Source organism: Podarcis vaucheri, assembly GCF_965113315.1.
Source record: "Podarcis vaucheri genome assembly, chromosome: 12".
NCBI classification, from domain to species: domain Eukaryota; kingdom Metazoa; phylum Chordata; class Lepidosauria; order Squamata; family Lacertidae; genus Podarcis; species Podarcis vaucheri.
Window position 1 is genome coordinate 31,201,255 of NC_138750.1, and position 13,384 is coordinate 31,214,638.

General features: G+C 43.7%; 1 protein-coding gene across 2 annotated transcripts in view; it reads right to left on the reverse strand.

Moving 5' to 3' along the window:
* HDAC9 (histone deacetylase 9) overlaps positions 1-13,384 on the reverse strand; it is a 484,232-nt gene that overhangs the window by 435,746 nt on the left and 35,102 nt on the right. For both annotated transcript variants that reach the window (XM_082193889.1, XM_082193888.1), the window contains 2 exons: positions 10,858-10,998; positions 2,662-2,819 (listed from right to left, as the gene is read on the reverse strand). The gene's annotated coding sequence lies outside the window, so the exon portion shown is untranslated. The remainder of the gene's footprint in view (positions 1-2,661; positions 2,820-10,857; positions 10,999-13,384) is intronic.

Genomic DNA, 13,384 nt, shown 5'->3' on the forward strand with positions numbered 1-13,384 from the left:
GTGGGGGGTGCAGGGGGGGCCCTGGCCACACCGGGCGCAACATCTGGGGGTTAGGGTTAGGGGGCGCAAATCCACGGGTTAGGGGGCGCAAATTACTTGCCTTGCCCGGGTGCTGACAACCCACGCTACGCCACTGGTCGAAGCGGCCTCTTGTCAGGGAGAGGGCGAGCTCATTCCCCTCAGAGATAGAAACAAGGCAATGGGGGGGGTTGGGGGGATGAAGCGCCTTTCGAAGCCGCCGTGAGGTAACTTTGGGCGCTCGAGTGGACGCTGCTTGTTCGCCCCAAGGAGGTCTTTTCCCTTCAGGCTCGGCGGCCTCTCCCTCCCTTGGGAGACGGGGAAGGAGGCTGGAGGTGTGGGGGAACCTTCCAGGTTAGAGTTGCGCTGCGTGTTGTCGAGGGGGAACGGGGCTGCGTTTGGGAACCGCCTGACCACGAAGCCGTTTCGCCAGGCTCCGGGTTGTTTCGTGGGGCACAGGACAAAGTTAAAGCCCCAAAGCAGGAGGGGGGGGTTGACCGGTGTTTTTTTTTGGGGGGAGCTGAGCAGTGGCGTAGCGTGGGGGTGCAGGGGGGGCCGGCCGCACCGGGCGCAACATCTGGGGGTTAGGGTTAGGGGCCGCAAATCCACGGGTTAGGGGGCGCAAATGACTTGCCTTGCCCCGGGTGCTGACAACCCACGCTACGCCACTGGAGCTGAGGACCGCTTTCAACCGTGAGGCGGGACCGGGGAGGGGGTTGTTCCATTCACGCGCACAGGACAACTGCACCTGCAGAGAACATCGCCCTCAGCGGGGTCTGGGAAGATTGGCATCCCTAGCAAGGCGCAGGGCGGGCTGATTTCATCCTCTCGCTACGTAGCACTGTCTACTTAAAATAAAAAAAAATTAAAAGCCTATTATTAATTGCTATCACTGACAAAATATTTTTTTTTTGGGGGGGGGGATATCTTTTTGTGGGTCCAAAAAGGAGTTCGATACTTCTCCTGCAAACAGGAGTTTGCAGTCTCTGCTCATTTGAAGCACATTTGGACTCTTTTTTGCTCCCAGAATTGTAGCTCCGTGAGGGGTAAACTACAGTTCCCAAGAAAATGTGCTTTGCATGATTTTTTTTGAGGATGAAATGAGGTTGGGGGAGAGAACTGGGTCCATTTCTGAGCTCTCCTTGGAGGAAAGGCGGGATGCCAATAAAATGAAGAAGGCACGGGCTGGGAAGATGCTTTGGCACCTCTCTTCAAATTTCCAGTGTTTGTTGTTTCATGTTACATCTATTTTATAACGTGAACAGGGAGGACGTGTGAACAGTGGTCCCATCGAATCTGACTGGTTTGCCCCTCAACACTATCGCCATACTGCAACCCTTGGGTTTTGAGGAAACTGAAGTCTCATCCACACTATACATTTAAAACAGTCTCATGCCACTTTAAACAGTTGCAGTTCCCCCAAAGAATCCTGGGGAATTTAGTTTGTTAAGGGTGCTAGCCACAGAGACCCTAATTCCCTTCACAAAGCTACAGTTCTCTGAATGTGATGTTAAACCACTCTGCAAGTTGTAGCTGTGCAAGGGAAATAGGGGTCTCCTGACCCCTCTCAGCATCCTTAACAGATTACAGTTCCCAGGATTCTTTGGGGAAAGCCATGACTGTTTAAAGTGGCATGATACTGCTTTAAATGTATAGTTAATATTTATATAAGTAAATGATTATAGATGTTAGTTGCTTTTCTTATAAAGGCAACTCAAAGGGACTTACATTAAATAACCCTGAAGGGGCCCAAATCAGCTAAACTAGTATATCAAGGTATATTTGTAGTATAGCCACATTCACGAATTTCCAGAGGGAAATTGCATCAAAAAGAGCAAATAGTTTTGTGGCACCTTAAAGGTTAATAAATCTTATTATGACATAAGCTTTTGCTAACAATGTATTTCATCAGACACGGGGAGAGTGAACCTGAGATGCAGGTACATATAAAACCCCCATCCACCTGCAATTCAGGGTCTCACTTCATGCATCTGACCAAGTGGGTTGTACTAAATTTGTTAAGTCTTACAGCAGTGACCAGAGGAGGAATGATGCTGGGAGGAGTGCAGAAATAAAAAACATCATGGTACACCTGCATCAGCACAACCAGATGCCTTTATCTGCCCCAGCTGCAACAAAACATGTCTCTCCCATATCAGTCTCTACAGCCACAGCAGGCTCTGTAACTCTCCAATGGTTTGACTTCGCCCCCAAAAGTGCACTCTTCCATTGTCTCCAGAGCAGACGGGTGCCAGCCTTTAAGGTGCTAGAAGGTTCTTTGTTGCTTACACTCCTGAAGTTATACAGTAGATCACAGCCTTCATATTCAATGTTTAATTAAAATGTCTACTGAAAATGACTTACTGTTTTTATAACCTTGTCAGATGAGCCATTCTGTACTTCTGTTTCTTTAATATATTTTGCTTTGATTTTATTTTAATTGAGACTTTTTGCACCACATAGGTATATTTTCATAGATATATATTTTAATGAGTTTGAAGTATTGAAAGGTATAAAATATTACTGTACATAATAATACAAATAACCAGAACCAGCAAATTCACAATTAATCACATAAACTCAAATTTCTGCTTTACTTTCAGAAAACATGTATTGAAAGAGAAGGCAAGAAAATGTTGTTACCAGTTTTTAGTGACTGCAGCTGGTGGGAGCATTCCATGAGTTAAGTTCCATTGTTGGGACAATCCCACCCATAGAAGGAAGGAGGTGACTTTTGCCAATTCCCCCCTTGCATCGCCCTCCATTCCCGAGAGTTGGGATCCCCTGGAACTGTGGGGAAGCTGCAGGGAGAGAGAATTGGAGAAAGTTGACTCCCCATTTCCACCAATTTTACAGTTATTAGATAGCAAAATATTGTGTGTATCTACGTGAGTACAAGATTGCAGCCTAAAGTCTGTTAAATATCCTTATTGTGGTTAGTTTGTTAGTTTGCATATGTATGCTATAAAACTAGAGATAATGTAGCTTGCTTCCAAATGTTCATTCTGGATTACCACCTGTACTAGCAGGAGGTGTTTTCTGAAGAGTCCAAAACTCATTTGCATATGTTAATCCATTCAAATGTATGACAAGTGAAGAATTTCCCTTGTGCCCTTTGCACCTTTGCTGTAGGACCTGTGCATGGAGCAGATTTTACTGCCCTGTCTGAATGGTTGGCCAGGTATCCATCTGCCCTCAAATGGCTAACCACCCCCCTCTTCTTTCTTTTCTTTCTCTCTGACATCTTTATCTTGGCAGCAGGACTGCTTCATCAATATATTCATTCACTGTAATACTGTATTCCATCCTCTGAAATGCACTTATGCACAGTAACATGTATCACACTAAAATAAAACTCCCTTTGCTTGCATGACAATGTTACAACAATGAAAAACTTCAAGTCTGTAGCAAAATACATAACCGTAAGTTACACCCTTGGATCTAGCTTCCACTGTTCCTTTCCTATTACATGCCAGAAAATATGAAACATCAGCTTTAAGTGTGTGACCTTCACTTTACTCTTCAGCTAAAGCTGCAAATCCTACATACACTACTGAAGAGTAAGACCTACTGAGCTCTGTGGAATTTACTTCTAGTTTACACCCACAGGATCAACATGCATTTTTGCTTTATATTACTTTGATGTATTCTTTTCTTATATGCCATCATTTCAGCCAGAAGTAGAATATTAAATATCTTCAAGCAGACAATAGTCCACTCCATCTCTCTCTAAAGCTCTTTCAGAGCAATCACATTTCTTTGTTCTTGGGTTGCCCAGAGAATTCTTTTCTGGGCGTTCTCAACCTAGAAAACAGTTGGTTTTATGCTTTAATTTCTCCAAGAAAAAATGATAGTATGAAAATGCAGTCTTCAGAAATTTGAACGAAAGATGACATTCTAATACCTTTATTTGACAAAGCACAGTTGCTTTCAAGACACAGACTACAGAACACAGGTAGGCTGTTAGGTTTTTTCACTTTGCTTTGCTGAGCAACAAGTTCTTCATAAGGACTGTTCTCATCTATATAAATAAGTCCCACTAAGATCAGGGGCGCCGACTTATAAAAAATATTGGGGGAGCCCGCGAAAGCTCATGAATAATAAATAAGCTCATGAATATGCAGATAAAGTGGCGCCGCCTCCTCGTGAGCGAATAGGGGAGACCGTGCTGCGCCTATTAATCAGCTCCGAAGGAAATTGGGTGGAGCTTTTGCTCGGGAGGGAGGGCAGGAGGCATGCAGCCCGACCCTGTGCATTTTGGGCTGGGGGAGGGGCGGCGGCGGCGCTCTGCTGGAGGGGCGCCCGAGATTATTGGGGGGGCAGAGCCCCCCAAACGAATTTTTGAGGGGGCTCGGGCCCCCTCAGGCCCCATGGAGTCGGCGCCTATGATAGGTGTGTGTTTGGAAAGTGGGGTAAAGGTAAAGGGATCCCTGACCCTTAAGTCCAGTCGTGGACGACTCTAGGGTTGTAGTCTTCATCTCGCTTTACTGGCCGAGGAAGCCGGCGTTTGTCCGCAGACAGTTTTTCCAGGTCATGTGGCCTTCATGACTAAGCCGCTTCTGGCGAACAAGAGCAGTGCACGGAAACGCCGTTTACCTTCCTGCCGGTGCGGTACCTATTTATCTACTTGCACTTTGACATACTTTCGAACTGCTAGGTGAGCAGGAGCAGGGACTGAGCAACGGGAGCTCACCCCATCACGGGGATTTGACTGCCGACCTTCTGATCAGCAAACTCTAGGCTCTGTGGTTTAACCCACAGCGCCACTCGTGTCCCGGAAAGTGGAGAATTTCTTCAAATTATACAGGGGTAGAGCTGGAAGGGTTCCATCTGTGCCATGGTTGAAGCAGGCAGGATCCTCCACAGCCAATCCTGCAGTAGTTTACCCATGCCATTCCAATAGGTAGATTGTACACACAGGCCAGGCATGCCTGTGTTAGACATTTCCTGATAGCTGACCTTAATATCCAAGGCCACTGTCTTGTTTTTGCTCCTGTGGCCTTTTCAGGAACTTTGGTCCAATGCACCCAAATCTGTTCTTGTGCAAGCATCTGTAAAATTAATTATAGGCAGGTGACATTGCATGGGCAGATGTGGATTACGCCCATACATTCATAGGGTTGCACTTCAGTGGTAGAGTATCTTCTTTGCATGTAGATGGTCAAAAATTAATTCACCTAGATCTAAAGCAGGGGTCAGCAAACTTTTTCAGCAGGGGGCCGGTCCACTGTCCCTCAGACATTGTGGGGGGCCGTATCATATTTTGGAGGGGAAAAGAACAAATTCCTATGCCCCACAAATAACTCGGAGATCCATTTTAAATAAAAGGGCACATTCTACTCATGTAAAAACACCAGACCGTCCGCAGGCCAGATTTAGAAGGCGACTGGGCTGGATCTGGCCCCCGGGCCTTAGTTTGCCTACCCATGATCTAAAGGTAGGTCTGGGAAAGTCTCATCTGAATCCCTGGAGAGCTGCTGCAAGTCAATGGAGACAAAACTAGTTGTTGGTATTAATACCCTGTCCATCTGCTAGATGGACCAGTGGTGTGATTCCATACAAGGCAGCATCCTATGTACCTGTGAGATAGGAAGTTGCCTTTTACTAAACCAAACTATTGATCCATCTATCCTGAATAGCAACACTTGTCTGAACCTCCAGCAGATCATCTGCTAGTTGTCCATTAAATGGAGATGTCGAGGAGTGAACTTGAGGTCATCTGAATGCAATGCATGTGCTCTGCCTGATGTAAAATGAGCAGTGAGCCAAGACAAGGTAGTGGTGTTTGAATGCAACCCCAACTCATTTTAGAACACCAATTCCCGCTTTTGGTGCAAATAATGGAATAAATATTGGTTTGTTTTATAAACTAACAGTCTGTGGTAGAAATAATCCTTCTGAAAGGCATCAACAACAGTGCTGGCATTTCATTATGGAAATGTAAATATTACAGCGAGGAGAAAAGATTGTAAACAATTAGCTCCTATGACCTTTTATGAAGGACACACTGAAATAGGAAAGCTTCGTAAAAGGTTAAGCAGCATGAATGTGACATGTCGGTTGAACTTGCCCTCTGAAGACTTCCAAGTTTTTTTCTGACCTGGACTGGAGTAGTCCTACTGGAAATCACAAAGCAACAAAATACAATCATTTGTTTTTCTTCCTGTCACTTTTGTAACATTTTTTTAAATACTGTGTAAGATATTAAAATATCCTGTTTCTTTATCAGTATCAAGGTTTGTGTTTAAGGTTGCAATCCAAAACACACTAGGGAGTAAGTCCCATTGGACACATGTATCAAAATATATATGAATAGCAGTGGACAGTAAGGTGTAATCCTGTGCACGCTTAGGGGTAAAACCCATTGAATCTAGTGAGACTGGAGAGCTGTGTAGCAGCTGACCATGTAAGCCCATTTTTGTTTTCTCAGATGTAAGAATTAAATTTACTCCCAATATCCAGTTCTTTCCCAAGGCCTGGCTCACCAGTCTGGCTCTGTGCCTTCCTCAAGTGTCTGCCACCCTGGTATATATTATTATTAAACAATAATAATGCCTCTTTCTTTGCTGGATGGAGAATGAAGAGAGGGGGCAGGCAGGTAGGTAGGGTGGCCAGTTATGCATTGCCAAAAAAGAGAAGTTGCATGAAGAAAAAAGGACAAAAGATAATTTCAATTTGCATAAAATTACATATCATAATTTTTGTGCACAGATGTACATTTAGAAATAACTACTGTAATTGAAGTAGAAATGCAATACATCTCCCCACAGTGGGGGAAGACATCAGGTGAATTGTGTGCCTGCTCAGTCAATTTTGAGGCTCCTGCTCTCCCTTTTGATGGTTCCTTATCTTTAAACCAGGCTTGGACTAGCCAGCCCTCCAATTAGAGCACACCTTCAAAAAGAGGATTTGTTCTCTTGTCCTCTGTGAGCAGCACCAAATTTTAGGTGGTGCGGCCTGTTCCCCGCCCCCATCCCCAGGCATCAAGCTGAGAGGAACGCAAAATAATAATAATATAAAATAGTAATAATACCTATATTTATATGCCTACTTACTCAAAGGTAGGCCTCTGGTCAGAGTTGCCACAACTATGATGTGTTGCACTTGAGAGCATGTGCAGAACGGAAGGCAAGAGTGGGAAAGAGAGGAACCAAATTTTGTCCTTGCTCAGAGTGCCATATTACCAAAATCTGCCCCTCCTGTTAGGTAAGATAAATGGCCACCCTTGGGGGAGGACGATGGATGCATAGCAAGCTAATTTAATGATTTTAAGCAAGACTAGTAACATTTACCTATTTCCCCTAAATAAATTTTCATTGCGGAAATTGAATTGAATATGAGCAAAGAAAGGAACTGTCATATTTGTTTTGTAGTGACAACCTCACAGGTATTTATTATTTCCTTTTTTACACACACACACACACACACACACACACAAGCATGGCAGCAAAATACAGCATGCATATGTTCTCTCGATATAAGTATATAGCTCTGTTTTCGCACAAAGATACTGGAAAATCAGGTTACTCATCACACCGCAAAAGACTCTGCATATCTGCAGATTTGCAAAATATGTGGCCAGGGTTGTATGAGGTGCTCAGCACCCATGACAGTGAAATCAAATGAGAATTAAAGGGCTGCATCAGAATTTCAGGCTTTTGCAATGCCATTCTTTCAGCTTGTACAATTGCTTTCAAAGCTTCTGCTGCTCCTTCAGAGTTCTCTGGGCGGCATTAGGTAACTTTTAATGGTCAAAAATTGATCAGCCAAGAAAAACTCCTGTTAACCTGTAAACTGAGAGATAGAGAAAGTTATTTACACATATAACATGCACTGAATTCAGATGGCTGCACTGTATTCAATGACATAGTTTGTGGCAGCAATCCTGTTCACATTCTTACTTGAAAATAAGTTCCATTGCATAAGCATGCGTAGGATCAAGTTGAATGCTTGACAAAGTCAAAACCTTAAAGGGGTTGGTGTCTTCTGATATTTACGGTAAGTGAGCAGTATATATCAAACAGCTTGTAGGAACAGAAAACCCAGAAAATCTCTGCTCCTCTGCAGTGCCACCACTTGTGATGACCTGAGGAGGTACTGCAGCTCCCTTTCCAGATGGATCAGAAAAGAAGCAACTGGCCTTATTATATACTAATCAGCCCGCCCTGAATCCCCTGTGCTGGCTCCTTGCCTCCTCTGATATCCAGAACAATTTTCTTGTCCTAACCTTAAAATTTCTCCATGCCTTGCCTCATATCCCAGTATTGTATCCCTGCCCACAATCATTTCTCCTCTCAGCATCTGCTCTGAGATGTCTTCTGAGGACCTTATTGGCAGGAGTGACAGACAGGACAGTCCAGTGGCAGCAGCAGAAGTGTCTGAGATCACAGGGGCAAAGCAGCTCTCTGACAACCCGCTTGAACCTTCCCTGAATCCAGCTCCTGACCCTCCTGTTCACTGCCCCCCTCTACCAGCTCCAACCCTTCTTGAGGCACCAGTGCCACCTTTCTCATCCCACAACTCTCATCTCCCTCAGGTCGTCTACCTCCAAGGCCTTATCTCTGAACCCACTCCTTTGAGATCCTCCCACCTCCTCCATAACAGCCCCATGATATCATTGCCATGCATAATCTTACATACTTCTGTTGCCTCCTCCGTCAGCTGTTTCCCTATGAAGCCCCAAGTGTTGCAATCTCCACTGCCTAGCAAGATGCTCCAACTTGTAGCCCCGTTGGCTCAGCACATGGCCATGCATATAGAGCCCATGGGTCCTCAGTTCCAGCCTTGACAGCTCCCCGCAATTATCCTGATGAATAGCAAAGTAGGAAGTCTAAATTGCTGCCAGTATCTATTGTGCTGGGTGAGCAGTTACTTAAGTCTTTTTTATTTCATTCCTCCCTGGGAGTAACAAGCGAGGTGGCCTTTATGGCTCACCCATAATAAATTATATCTTCCACCTGAGGCCATTTTTCCAATTCATTGAATGTTCCAGGTCACAGAGCTCCCATTCAACTTTAATCAATAGGTAGCATCTTCTTCTACAATAAAATTAACACTCATACACAGATGCTGCATATGTTAGATGGGCTGAATGCCTCCCGTTTCTGTGAGATTTTCACGAGATGCATTGGATTCTGCAGATAACATGTAGGTTCTGTTAAACTGGATCAAAAACTACCATTTGATTGCTGGTGTTATAGGCAGTAAAATTATCTCATTGCTTGTGCTAAAGCAAGGTTCAAATGTTATGCTACACCCTGCAGGTTAAGAACGTATCTTGATGCCATTTTATACAGCAGTGTATTGCATCACTTGACTGTGATGCAACTTCATCAACAACCAAACCTAGAAAAAGAAAAAGAAAGCTATTTCTGTGTTAGATGAAGCGGGAGGGAATACAGACTGGGGATTTTTGAACCTTGAAAACTTTAAACTCCTTCCATTCCACTCAAAAGCAATAGTAAAAATATATGAAAACATAAAGCTCTTTCTAGGTGACTATTTTCGCTGTTAGCTGTGAGCCCATTGCCTATTCTGGATTAAATGGGATGTGAAATGCAATTGGATTCTCAAGATTTTCAAGAACTATATCTCTCCTCTTCAGCCAATTCAGAAACCTGTGCTAAAAGCAGCTTTTTGTTTCCAGTGCTATGATCATATTTTCCCATTATATAAGTTTGTGGAGCAGATTCCTCCTCCTTTTCACCTTAGCGCAAACCTTGTCGCCATATGAGCTTTCAACTATATTTCTCCTCTGATCTATACACTTACAGACACCTCAACCATCTCTGCAGATGTCTAGGGTGTCTATCTGAAGAGGTTAGCCTAAGATCCTGGCAAACAATTCACCTGGCATCTGAGATGACTGTGTGTATACGAGAAACAGAAATGGCTGGGCAAAGGTAGGGGAGGGAAGCTAGACTTATTCATTGTATCCATTCCCCCAAAAGCTAACAGGCAGCATCCAGAGGTTCTACCTGTGAGTCATTTCACAGATGAAGCTCACAGAGAGACCTACTCAGTCCCAAGATTGGGATATCCAATCTTGTGCCTTCCAGACGTTATTGGACTCTAGCGCCCATCATCCACAGCCAGTGTGGCCAATGTTGAGGGATGATCCAGAATTGCAGTGCACTGGATGGGGGGCACCACGTTGCCTTCACAAAAGCGGCTTGCAGATGAGGTAAACCCACTGCTGCTGCAAGCCAATTTGTCCTAGGAAGTTTGCACACACTAACAATTTGGGGCAATAGGAGAAGTAACTGCTGAGAACCTGAATGAAAAGTGGCCCTTTGCACATCACAAAAAGGAAAAAAATGTTACCAATTTGCATATTCTCATTTATCTCTCTAGACTCGCAAGCTTTCTCAACCTGTGGGTCCCCAGATGTTGTTGAACTACAACTCCCATCACCCCTAGCTAGCAAGGCCAGAGCTCAGAGATGATGGGAGTTGCAGTCCAACAACATCTGGGGACCCACAGGTTGAGAACCGCTGCTCGAGAGAAATGACACTGTCTAGATAAATAACACTTAGAAACAATTACTATCATCTAAATCAGGGGTCAGCAAACTTTTTCAGCAGAGGGCCGGTCCACTGTCTCTCAGACCTTGTGGGGGGCCGGACTATATTTTGAAGGGGGGGGGGAATGAACAAATTCCTATGCCCCACAAATAACCCAGAGGTGCATTTTAAATAAAAGGACACATTCTACTCATGTAAAAACACACTGATTCCCGGACTGTCCGCAGACCAGATTTGGAAGGCGACTGGGCCGTATCCAGCTCCTGGGCCTTAGTTTTCCTACCCATGATCAAAATAGAAATACAGTGCATCTCACCATAGTGCAGAAGACAGTGACCAGTGTGCCCCTGGTTGGTCTGCTCTCCAGCCGCTTAACTGTTGGTGGACAAATTCTAGGCTCCTGCTTGCTTAGCGTACTTTATCTTTTAACTGGACTTGGACCAGACACCTGACAGCCCTACAAAGAAAGTAAAGTAAAGCATATGGTCATTTCTTCATGCAAGCTGCTTGCAGGAGGATTTGTGGGAGGGAGAGAGGGGGGTGGCTGGCATGGTTAGAGCAAAGAGTTTGCATGCATGGCATTGTTTGTTGGGGATGGAGGGTTAGGCTGTATGCCTGAGTCCCTTCTAATTCCTGGATCCCGCAAGGATTCCATTGCTGAAAGAGCCAGGCAAGTTTCTTGGTGAGTTAATAGCCCTAAGTACAGGGTTGTTCATATAAGAAAGAAAGCTGCTCTGTGTCATTGTGAACTGGTTTAAACATAACCAAAAATGCTAACTGCTCCATTCAAAATTCAGGGACTTGACAGAATTGAACCAGAACTTCATAAATATTACTGAATATTTCATGATCTTTTATGCTCAGGGGAAGTGCATCCCTTTTGCTTGTTATATAATGTGTTCTGGGCCACTCAATTAGAAAGTAACAAAAAAATCTGTGCACTGTGCCATGCAGTTCCAATTCATGTGTTTTACTTTCCCAAATGCCAAGTATTTTGAGCCTGATTGGGAAGACTCACATTTTAGGAACACAGGCTCGCTGGTTCTCCCACAAGGGCAGACTTTCCACACTCAGCTTGGCTTCATTTCTCAGAAAATAAAAAGCAGCAAGGCAGTGATCTTGTGCTTCACTTATGCGAAAAAAACTCAGTCAACAGAGCTATTAAGAAGTTTGGGCACTCTGTAACCCTCCTTGACATGCCTTGTTAACAGTGCAATCTAACTAACATGAAAAAAATACCCCAAATCACCCTAATTCACCCCTTGGGGCCAAAACACATCCCTAATGTATATAATCTCTTATCCTGTCCAGTCTCAAAACATTATGAGTAAAGATTACTAAAACACATGCCAGTCACTTCCCTAGTTTTTGTGCGCTAAATGTCCTCTATACAGGTCAGTAACTTTATGTATATTCTATATTTAGCTATGTTCTTAGCTCAACAAACATCTGTGTAGTTATATCCCAGGGTCCTGTGTTTATGAGCTTTAGATGTCCTTGATACCTCCTTGAAGACTGCTTTGTCCACCTGTTCCCTGCTGGTTAGAAAGCCTATGAGAAATTATTCAACTTTATTTGGTGTGTCCCCCCCCCCTTCTCCTGATTTACACATACGCTTCTGTTCTTCTCAGGAGCACCAGGTGTATGTGTATTTAGATCGTACTATCTATTATCAAGGCAGATCTGAAGGCATTAATGGAGGTGTTTCTAATTATTGTCGTTGCATACTCTCACCTGTGAACACTGCTCTTCTATCGATAAGTACCCTTAGCATCTTACAAAAAATGATTTAAATGCAATTATATGATTAGGTAGGGATGCGGAACCTGAGGACCTCTCAATCAGGGATGGTGAACCTGAGGATCTCTAGATGTCATTAAGACTACAACTCTCATCATCCCTGACCACTGGCTATGCTGGCTAGGGCTGATAGGAATTGGAGTCCAACAACATCTGGAGGGTGACATGTTCCTCATCCCTGCTCTCAACTTTTTTGAACTTCAACTCCCATCAGCCCCAGGCTGGTTGGTAGGCAATTGTAGTCCAACAACATCTGGAGAAGTGTTGCATTACCACACCATACCATACCATTCAGGAAATAAATATACAATACTGTAAAAAAACAAAACAAAAAAACCCCCAGCTGACCTTAAAAAAGCAGATAAAATAATTAAAAACAGTAGCAGAGCTGGACATTAAATGCCTTTTAAAAATAAAAATGCTTTCTGTTTCTGTCGGGAGAGTGCCAGACAAATCTCCACAGAAAAGGCAATGTGGTATACAGGAAGATCTAGGGAATGAAGCAAGACTTTTAGGGATGAACCAAGAAGGAGTAATTTGTTGGTCCTTATGCCTCCATAATAAGCCTTACACACACACACACACACACACACACACACACACTGTGAACATTTTGTGCAGGGGGGAAAATACTCCCTGTTCATCTCCAAAGGCATTATCTGTTGAAGTTACTAATGGTTCATTAGTTGTTAATAATAAATATTAAAATAATGATGATGATAAGTATAGTTGGAGGTCTTAAAGCACCCCAAAGAACTAGTCTATTATCCCAGCTTCAGATTCCTCACAAAGCTTCTTCCCTTCTTTCATTATGATGTCAAACACATATATTTGCTTTCTTCTGATGTAACCACCCATATATAATTGGGTATTTTTTAATATAAAAAGGGAGGGGGGGATAACAAATCTAAATATTCAAAAGGAAAAGTGAAGAAAACACCCTGAAGTTTTGAAATTCCCACACCTCTTGAGTGTACTGGAGGTTGCATTTACCTCCATCTACACTTCAGTGATTGTCATGGGGGGGGGGAGTTAAATGGAAA